General features: G+C 33.9%; 1 pseudogene; it reads left to right on the top strand.

The window, feature by feature from the left end:
- The first annotated feature begins 6,364 nt into the window (after positions 1 to 6,364).
- LOC127181565 (H-2 class I histocompatibility antigen, K-B alpha chain-like) lies at positions 6,365 to 8,671 on the top strand (annotated as a pseudogene).
- Positions 8,672 to 9,784: the final 1,113 nt, after the last annotated feature.

Below are 9,784 nucleotides of genomic sequence, written 5' to 3'. Positions count from 1 at the left end.
GTGGGTGTGTGAAAAAATTCAGATGTAACCCCCTTTGTAATCACTTGCATTTTTCAAAAGTAACTGTAATTTGATTACACATTTTTTCTCAGTAACTGTAACTAATTACAATTACATTTATTTTGTAATTAAATTACGTAATTCTGTTACATGTAACTAGTTACTCCCCAACACTGAATGTCATTATAAAAATAACTATGTTATAATAATGCAGGATTTAAAAGCAAAAAAATATCTCCTTTTTTAATCATCTAGATTCCAGATTTCAGTTTAAAATTCCTGGATTACTGATACACAGTCCACTATCATCATGAGTTTAGAAAATCTGATTTTTATGTCTTGGAATTCAAATGGGATCAAAACTAAAATAAAGAAAGTGAAGAGCGAAATAGAGAAACAAGAATGCCATGTTGTTTTCCTTCAAGAGACACGTTCAGGTGATATTTTAAAGACATTGGAAGAGTGGCAACCATTTTACACCCCACAAACATCACAACATAAAGGAGTGGCTATTTTGATAAGAAGAAATATATTTGATGAATCATGCTACACAACAGAAAGCGATGTTGATGGCTGCTATATTGTAGTTAAATGTACCCTAAATGGACAACTGTTCACACTTGTGAGTGTATACAATCCTCAAGCTGATCCAAGACCCTTAATGAAACTCAGAAATGTAGTTAAGAAATGTGCAGGGGGCATCTTATTGATTGGAGGAGACTTTAACATTGCTCTGAATCCATATCTAGACAGAAATTCAAAAACAATAAATGAAAACCATTTACATTTCAAACCAATTATGGAGAGATTTATGATTTCATTCAATCTTGTAGATGTGTGGAGAAGATTTCACCCAACAGATAGGCAATTTTCCTATCAGCAAAAAGATGTCATGTCAAGATTGGACTATTTTTTTGTTACAGAGGAGTCAATGAAATATATTAAAACCTGTAAGATTTTTGAAGAAAAATGCTGTTCTGACCATCAGCCAGTTCTGATTCAAATTGGGATGTCCAAAGAAGAAAGCAAGGAACAAAAATTTTGTCAGGTTATGACAGAAGAGGAGAACAAAATTCATATCTTTAACATGATAAACTCAGTTACTGATAAATGGTTAAGCCAAAAACACAAATGTTTTCCGGAACTTGATTTGACTATAAATCCCTGCACACCTCTAATGATTAGTGTCAGGGAGGTTGAAAGTGCAATTCAGTCTTTGGCAGTAAACCAAAAACATGTTGAACGTCCAGATGGTATACCAGTCAAATTCTATCTGAATAACTCATATGCTCTGATTCCATATTTGTGTGCTTATTATCACAACATACTTGAGCAATCAGTGAACATCCCGAAGTCTTTCAATGACACTTTAAAAGTATCTGAGACTCACTACAGATTTAATGTTGACTATCTGATCTTAGCCACCATCATGACCAGGTGGCTTTATGACCACATGGAGTCCCATTCAGAGGACTACACAGATGACGGAGAAAATGAAGCAGTGTTGTTTACTTTCAAAGAGCAACCAGTAAAGCTTAGGTGGACGGTCTTAAGGCAGTTCATTGCAAAAGAATTGGACAGAGACAAGACAAACCCACCTTTATCCAGTAAATTAAATATAGACATCCTTAACAGGGTCCTGAAAAACAGTACCAGAGGTAAATACAAATTACTGTGCTGGGGCTGCCCTCTGACTCCAGTCCTTATGACGCTGTGTCTTAAATGTGTTGCTAAAGAAATGATTAACACGGTAAAAGACGAACCATCAAAAATATTTATTTCTAGAGAGAACGTCGTTGCTAGATTCTCTGTTGGTTTTGATAGAGGTTTACTGAGGATCTTTGAACAAAAGTATGTAATTGTGAAATGTACACTTTTAGAGTAAATATGAAAAACAATTAGAATGTAAATAGAAATTTCAAAACTACTTTGTACATGTTGCTGCTATGACATCTGATTATGTTCACAATTCATAGATTTTGATAGTTTTAGAATGTTTAATTGTGTATAAAGAATCTTCCTAAATGATCTTTGCACAGCATGATAATATAATATATATATATATATTTATTCCTTTTTTTTTTTTGAGATCAATGTTGAAGGATATGAGGATCCTCAAATGCGAACTGTGTATATTTTGCTTCAAGAGAGCAATCTTACATTTGTATAATTAGTACATTTGTGTTGTTTTACATTCTTTATTAAATATTCTTCATTCATTTATCATCATTTATCATTTAATCATTTTATTATTACATTTAATCACATAATCATTTATACCAATTTCGTTGATTCATTAACTGATTAGTCATGAATATTATATCATATTATTGTTGTTTGTTATATATTTTTTTCCATTGTTATTTAGTCTTGTGACTGTGTGGTTTTAAAGGGAAGTTTGTCTTGAATAAGAGATATGTGGGAATGTTTATGGAAACTCAAGGTTTATGGGATGTTGTTGTGAATCAGTTTGGTATGACAATACTTGTTGGATTTGTGTTCTTCAGACAAAGTCTGAGCATTGAGACATACGCAACTAAGACTATTCAATAAACTCTGCTCCTTTTTACCATCATCACATTGTGTCCTGCTTCTGCTCTTCACTAGATTTTCCCTCAATCCAACTTCTTGGCTGATAGAAGGCTGTTAATAGTGTTTTGGGTATTTTGGGTTCCAGTCTAGACCTTCTATTAACAGGGTTTGAGTATTAGATTACTCTGCTGACGAGTTGTTCTGTTACCGGACAAACTGATATTTTCTGATGGGATCTGGTGTCTGGGGCTGTATCTTAATTGTCTAGGCATGGGGACAATGATCTAAAATTTTCGCGTAGTCGGCAGAATGGAATAACACGGAGCTGTTATCTCCATAAGAGCGGAGTCTGGGTTTTTTTCTCGCATGACCAGACGGTGGAATGTCCCAGACCACTGGGCTTCTGACTCCGGGCCACGAGTGAGGATGGGGACGACTCTCGCAGGTGTCTTCTCCTGGCTTAACTACTGCAGTGCATATTGAGTGTGTTCTGTTTGACATTTCATGGAAAATCACTTTACGGACTTTCTCATTAAATGTACCCTCCTGGTGGAATGACCTGCCCAACTCAATCCGAACTTGCCCTTTTAGATATATACTCATTTACTTACTGCTAAGAAAAAAAAGAAAGAAAAAAGCTAACACTAGCTTCTCTGTTCTTTTTTTATTTTATTTTTTTTCTCTTTGTTTATTATAGAATTAACAAAAAGCAGCACTAGCTTGCTTTTATTCTCTGTTTTCTTTTTATTTATTATATAGTTACATGTACTGCGTTAAGCTAACTGAGACTTGTAATAGCACTTTCATGTTATTGGTCTTTTGTTAATTTTGATGGCTTCCATTGTCCTCTTTTGTAAGTCGCTTGCATCTGCTAAATGACTAAATGGAAATGGAAATTCTTTATATACCGTGTGTGGCACTAGCTATTTTTTATTTATTTTTTTTATTTATTTTTTGGTTTAATGTAACCGCTATTTCACCAGTCTTCGCAAAAATATTTTTGATTTTGATTCAACACCTTATTAGTGTATCACTCACATCTAGCTGCTATGAGATGCTAGAACACATCTGATTTCTGGAACCATTTAAGATCAGAGATTCTTTTTGAGGATGTAACTACAGGTGTAGCTGAATTAAAAGTTATGCAGATGAGCTGCAATGTTAAACAGTTTTCTTCAATTTTGAATGCAAAGCAGGTTGGCAGCAGAGTGGTTTCTCACTAAGAGGTGAGACGGATGAACTCTTGCAGACCAGGCAGCTGCGGTTGCCGCTGCATAAATGGCAGAAATCTTCACTGCTGAGGCATGTCATCTGCGCACTGAAACACCTCACTTGCAGCTCACAGATAAAGCCAAGATGCAAATCTGTGGATTTGACTGATTCTAAATTTTCAGATGGATAATAGACTCTGAACCTTGGTTCCTTTTCTCATCACACAGATATAGAGTGTGTGTCCGTCACTTAGGCATTTTTAACTTGTTCATGTTTAAAAATATGGGCGAAGGGATTTTAGGTAAAATGTGGAAATTGTTAACGGATATGTGACGTTAAAAACACAATTTGGCAACCCTATTTCTATTTAGTTTAAAAAACCTGCACCTTCAGGGCTGTTTTGTGAATTTGTGATTTTATGACTCATTATGAAATGCCAGGGTTATTTGGATGTTTTTGTTATAGTTGGCAAAATTTTCACTGTCAATAGGTACTGCTGTCTTTATGGCTAAATATTGCTTTGAGACATCATTCCAAGATGGGAGTGTCAGACACTATTGATTCTAACCAGGGAAACACTTTAATAGTAAGGTACATCAGGAAATCTGTGGACTTCAGTGAATTTTCATAATACCAACAATGACAATTGTCATTTAAAAGAGTTAATCACACTCTGAAATCATACTGGCAAATGTGGTATAACAGGACTAACATGATAGACATGCTTTTATTATTTCTGCCCATAATATCAGTTTATCAGCTCAGTTTTGGCTAAAGGTCAGATCTTGCTCTGACAGTTGTGCACTTAATTCAGTTTTTCTTCTGATACATCGATTTTAACTGAAGCTGTACGAAAGGTTCGAATTCAGGTTTTAGGATGTGCTCCAGAGGGCAGTGGACAAAAAATGGCACCAAAAATATTAATAGCTTGTGACGAGCTAGTCACTGAAAATGTCCACAGGAGGGCGATGCTGATTCGTTCAGAGAAGAATAAAAAAGGAAGTGGATGTACACCTGCGGGTAGAGCATGTGAGATGTACCCATGGCCTTGCTACCCCTAAACTGATTTGAATTAGTCTGGTGGAGGAAGCTAACAGTGAGTTTGGATTAAATACATGGAATCTTCGCACTGTGAGAATCGATCTAATTCTTTTAAAGTGACTATACGGACGAAACTCACCACGACTATAGAACAGACTGAGATTCCCGATTCTTAAACGGATGCTGAATCTTCATGTTTGAATTGAATCATTGAACATCCAAACTGCTTGAACTGAGACACCGATAGTTTCGAACTGTTTGAAATGAATCACTGCACGTTTGAACTGTTTGAATTGAATCATTGAATTTTGAACTGTTGGAACTAAATCTTTGAGCTGGTTGAATTGTATCATTGAAGGTTTAAACTGTATGAAATGAATCATTGTGGTCATATTGTTTAATATAGTCATTATGCTCTGTTTAAATTTGAAGATTGATGTCAATGGTTGAACAAGAAAAACTGAAGATAAATTCCTGTTTTTCAAAAAAGGGTTATATCACTTTCAGTTAATTACACTATTAAAGATTATTTCCCAGGTCAAATTATTTTTTTCCCCAAAAGTTCATTGCTGAATTATCAATCTGTAATTTAATTTATGTTGTATACTGTAATAGACACTGAATTGCAAAATAATTCCTAATAAGAGTTTTTTGTTGTTGTTGTTGTGTTATTGATCTCATGAGTGTTCACTGGGCAGGAAAGTCATTGTTGTATTTGAATTGTGTGTAAGAATACCTGTAATAACTAGATACCTGTAAACAGAAATTTATGCTGGCTTGTCTTAAAGTCTTGTTTAAAAAACAGTTTGATTAGTTACATGTTCTAGATGTTTGCTAAAGTGTTGCGATTTGGTTGCTACGATATTCTTGGTGGTTGCTAGGCTCTTGCTATGCAGTTGCTGGGGTGTTGCTAGATTATATGGTCGATAGTGTGTTATGAGTGATTACAGACATTCCCACCTCTATTAATAACAGAAAATTGATACAGTTTCAGTGCTTTGATATTATTATATTTTTTTCCAATGTTAGGAAATTAACATTAAATCATCGACATTTACATCTTAAACTTGCACTAAAACATGATTTGTACCATCTAAGTAGTAATTTAATAGAATTATCTTCTTTAGTGATATAAGCTCAGAAACATTTATAACCTGTTTTAGTATATAAAGTTTTTTTTATATTGTTTATCGACTTGGTGCCATGATAGATATTGAAATGTTATTTATTTTTCATTTTAAATGGTATAGATGATTACTTAATGGTAATGCAATATTTGTGAACACAACCGTGTATGTCAGACTATAAATCCCCAAAAACTACACATGGGAGCTTGCTTTGGTGTTGCCACCCCTCATAGACCCCATGCCACCCCTTTGCCACCCTAAAAATTATTTTCTAGATCCGCCCCTGGGCTGGACTTTTTTCTGAAGGACCTTAGAAATAAAAGCTAAAGTGTGATTTCATAAATCCGCCAATGAGGGGTAACCCCGTTAAGGGCGCTTTTCAAAAATGTAAATAAAAAAAAATAAAAAAAATCTTTTGATGGGATGTAATTTTTGAACATTTTCTTTGTATAATGTTTTTGTGTTTTGTGTTTCTTATTTTATTGTTTCACTCTTCATTTGGTGATGCACAGCAAGGTAAGAACACGGTTTATTTTTCAGTCAAGCGGTACAAAATGGGGACCCACAAACAGTCACTAACAAACGTACTATGAATAGTTTTATACTATTATAAAATATATATAATAGGCTAGAGTTTGTTATCAGTTTTTAAGTTAGTTTTATCCACATTTTGTCAATTTTGCCATTGCACGTGTTTTATGTTCCTCAGAGAAACATTTCCTCCACTTCAAGTTTACAGTCCTTTCCAAAGGAAACACATTCCTGACGTTCAGTGCTGAGGCTGTTGCTGATGGCAAACGGATCTTTCACTACAATAATAAAGATAAATCCTGGGTGAGATCAAGCCTGACTAAAGATGACTGGACTGAATCTCCTGTAAACCCACTCTAATCTCCTGTAAACCCAAGTCTAAAGAGTGGTTTCTACAACTCGTCAGGACCCTATCAAACTGCAAAAACACACTATGCTCTGGTGAGTTTCATGCTTGACTCATCAATTATCAGACATGTTGTGAAACTGCATATTCCTGCATAAAACTTTCATTTATTTATTTATTTATTTATTTATTTATTTGAGGCTTATATACAGTGTTGCAGTGTTACAGTCTTAAGTGTAGAGCTTCATGTACTCTAGAGAAAAACTGGCTGTGAACTGGAGAAATTTCCTAATGGAACAATGAATCTGACAGACAGTACTTGATGAATATGGATCTGATGGAGAGGAGTTTATGGCCTTTAAATCTGACATGAAATGCAGTGGATTGATAAAAACCCCAAAGCCAAAGAAACCAAAATGAAATGGGACCTTTAAACAAAACACAATGACCACCTGCAGCTTTACCTCAAGAAATGCATGAACTGGATCTCCACATTTAACAACATGAAAAAGAGTGAGCTCTAATCAAAGCACTTTAACTTTAAAATGTTATCTAATGTATTTATTTGCACACAGAACCTAATTATTTGCATATGTTTATTTGTTAACTGCATTATTATTTTCTGCTCCAGCTGCTCCAGATGTTCATATCTTTGTGAGGAAAGTCCCTGATGATCACAGTAAGCTGAATCTGACCTGTCTGGCCACTGGTTTCTACCCCAGAGATATTAAGATGAACATCAGATTGTACAGACTTATAATTAAGAACCAAACATCATCTAAAATCAGACCAAATGCTGATGGATCCTTTCAGATGAGAACCAGTGTGGAGATTGACAGAAAACACTAAGAGTTTTATGACTGTTTTGTCATTCACAGCAGTCTGACAGAACCAATTGTAGTAGAATGGGGTAAATATCCATAAATTGAAGAATGGCTTTTATACATTTATGGTCCTTCTGGATGAATAACAGATGAAACTCAATAAAAGTCACTCAGTATGTACAATTGCATTACAAATGCATTTGCATTATTTGTATTTTTATTTTATTTTTTTTTTTGCAGATGGAAATTGTGCTGACTGTGAAACAAAATCTCATTGGGCTTTAAAAGCAGTATTAATATCAGTTTCAATAATTCTAGTTCTCATCTGTTACTGCATCTACAAAAGGAGAAGATCAAATGGTTTTGAGTTATAAATATTCAACACTTTTGCTTTTTAATGTTTTGTTTTTAAATAGCATTGTTTTAAAGAGTATGATGTCTTGACAGTAGTCTATATACTTTATGACATCACAAATATTTTATTTGATGATCACAAACTATAAGCAATCATATCAAATGACAATTGCAAAATTGTGTATATAATCAAACTAAAGTTTTTACATAATCTACTTTATTTTTTTCTAGGTCAGTCGAGCGGTTACGTTGATCAAACTGGAATGGAGATGAGAATCGAGCATCATCTTTAACACAAAGGTATCTTCTAGGGATCCCCTCTTAATAGTCAACTAAATGTTAGTTGATGAGAAGAGGCTTATTTAGCAGTTTAGATAGTTCTTGAATGTTTCCCTAACTAGCAGAAGACACTAACCAGTTGTAAATTCCAGTTGCGCAAATAGAAAACGGTATTATTAGCACTGTGTTATTCTGTGATGTCATTTGCATTACTTATTTTAAAGGATTTTAATGAGAATCTTTGAAAAACAGGTGAATAAATAAGACAAGAGAGTCAGTGTTGAATGTTCAGAAATGTAAAGCATTTTGTCTGTGGATCTTCATGTGCTCCTTCATTAAGTTTTATATTGTCTGCTGTATTTTTTCTAGGTCAGATGAGCAGTCATGATTATGAAAATGGAGTGAAGATGAGACAACTCCGATAGAGAGAGATGTCCAGTCCTGAAATAAAAGAAGAGAACGGTATAATAAGAATGGATCATCTCCACACACAGATAATATTAAGCAATTGTGAATTTGATTAGAGCGCACACTTTCTTAAATTCTACAAAAGGAAACATTCAATTACAGACAACTGAAAACTGCTTTCCATCACTAAGAAACAAAGTAGTATCATCTGTTACTTTATATTTATTAACTAATTACCCAAAACATTCAGGGGCTTGATCTCTTTACTACATAAACTGTCTAAAGGTTAATTATGCTTTACCTAACACCTCTACATTCTTAAAAATAAAGGTTTATTATTGGTATTGACTGTTCTATAAAAAAACATCCATAGAACTTTTCCATTCCACAAACGTTTCTTAATAGTGGAAAAAAGACTCTTTAGATTGTTAAAATTTTCTATAAAATATATTTGCAACTTTTACTTGACTACACTTTTGATTAAGTATATGTACAACATAGTTGTGATGATGAGTAATGCAGTTACACCTTACATTTTGTATAGCTCCCAACTTTTTTTGCAACAGCTTATTTCTGCTATGAAGTTATATCACCATCTACAGGGCAGTGAAGGTACTTTATCTTGTGCATTTTACCCTTTCTCACCCAAACCTGACAACAAAGCTATCACAAATGCGAGTGCATTATTAGGCAGTTGTGAATCGCAGGTGTTTCATAGAGCAGACACCAATGTGCATCACTCTATTGATTCTTTAAGATTTACATTTCACTCATTTAACTTATTTATTTATTTATTTATTTATTTTTACATTTGCACACCAAAATATACAAGTTCAAGGATTTGAAAGCAGCATTTACAAAAGTAAGAAAAAACTTAATACGGACTGCATTTTATGGAGTAGTAATTATTTAATAATTTACCCGTTTAATTCATTGTTTTGTTTGGACCTTAACTGATGCGGTCACTAGACTAAAATGTTTGTTGTATGTTCACGATTTGTGGTCTATGTTCATAGTTGTATGCAATGTATAGTCTATAGTCTATATATAATCTATAGTCTGAATTCAAATAATTTTACAGCTCGACTTTTCCTTCAGATCCTAAGAATGAAAGCGAAAGTGTGATTTCA

This window comes from Labeo rohita, chromosome 19, assembly GCF_022985175.1.
Source record: "Labeo rohita strain BAU-BD-2019 chromosome 19, IGBB_LRoh.1.0, whole genome shotgun sequence".
NCBI classification, from domain to species: Eukaryota; Metazoa; Chordata; class Actinopteri; order Cypriniformes; family Cyprinidae; genus Labeo; species Labeo rohita.
The sequence above is the reverse complement of the archived record's forward strand: the minus strand, read 5'-3'. Positions and strand labels throughout refer to the sequence as shown.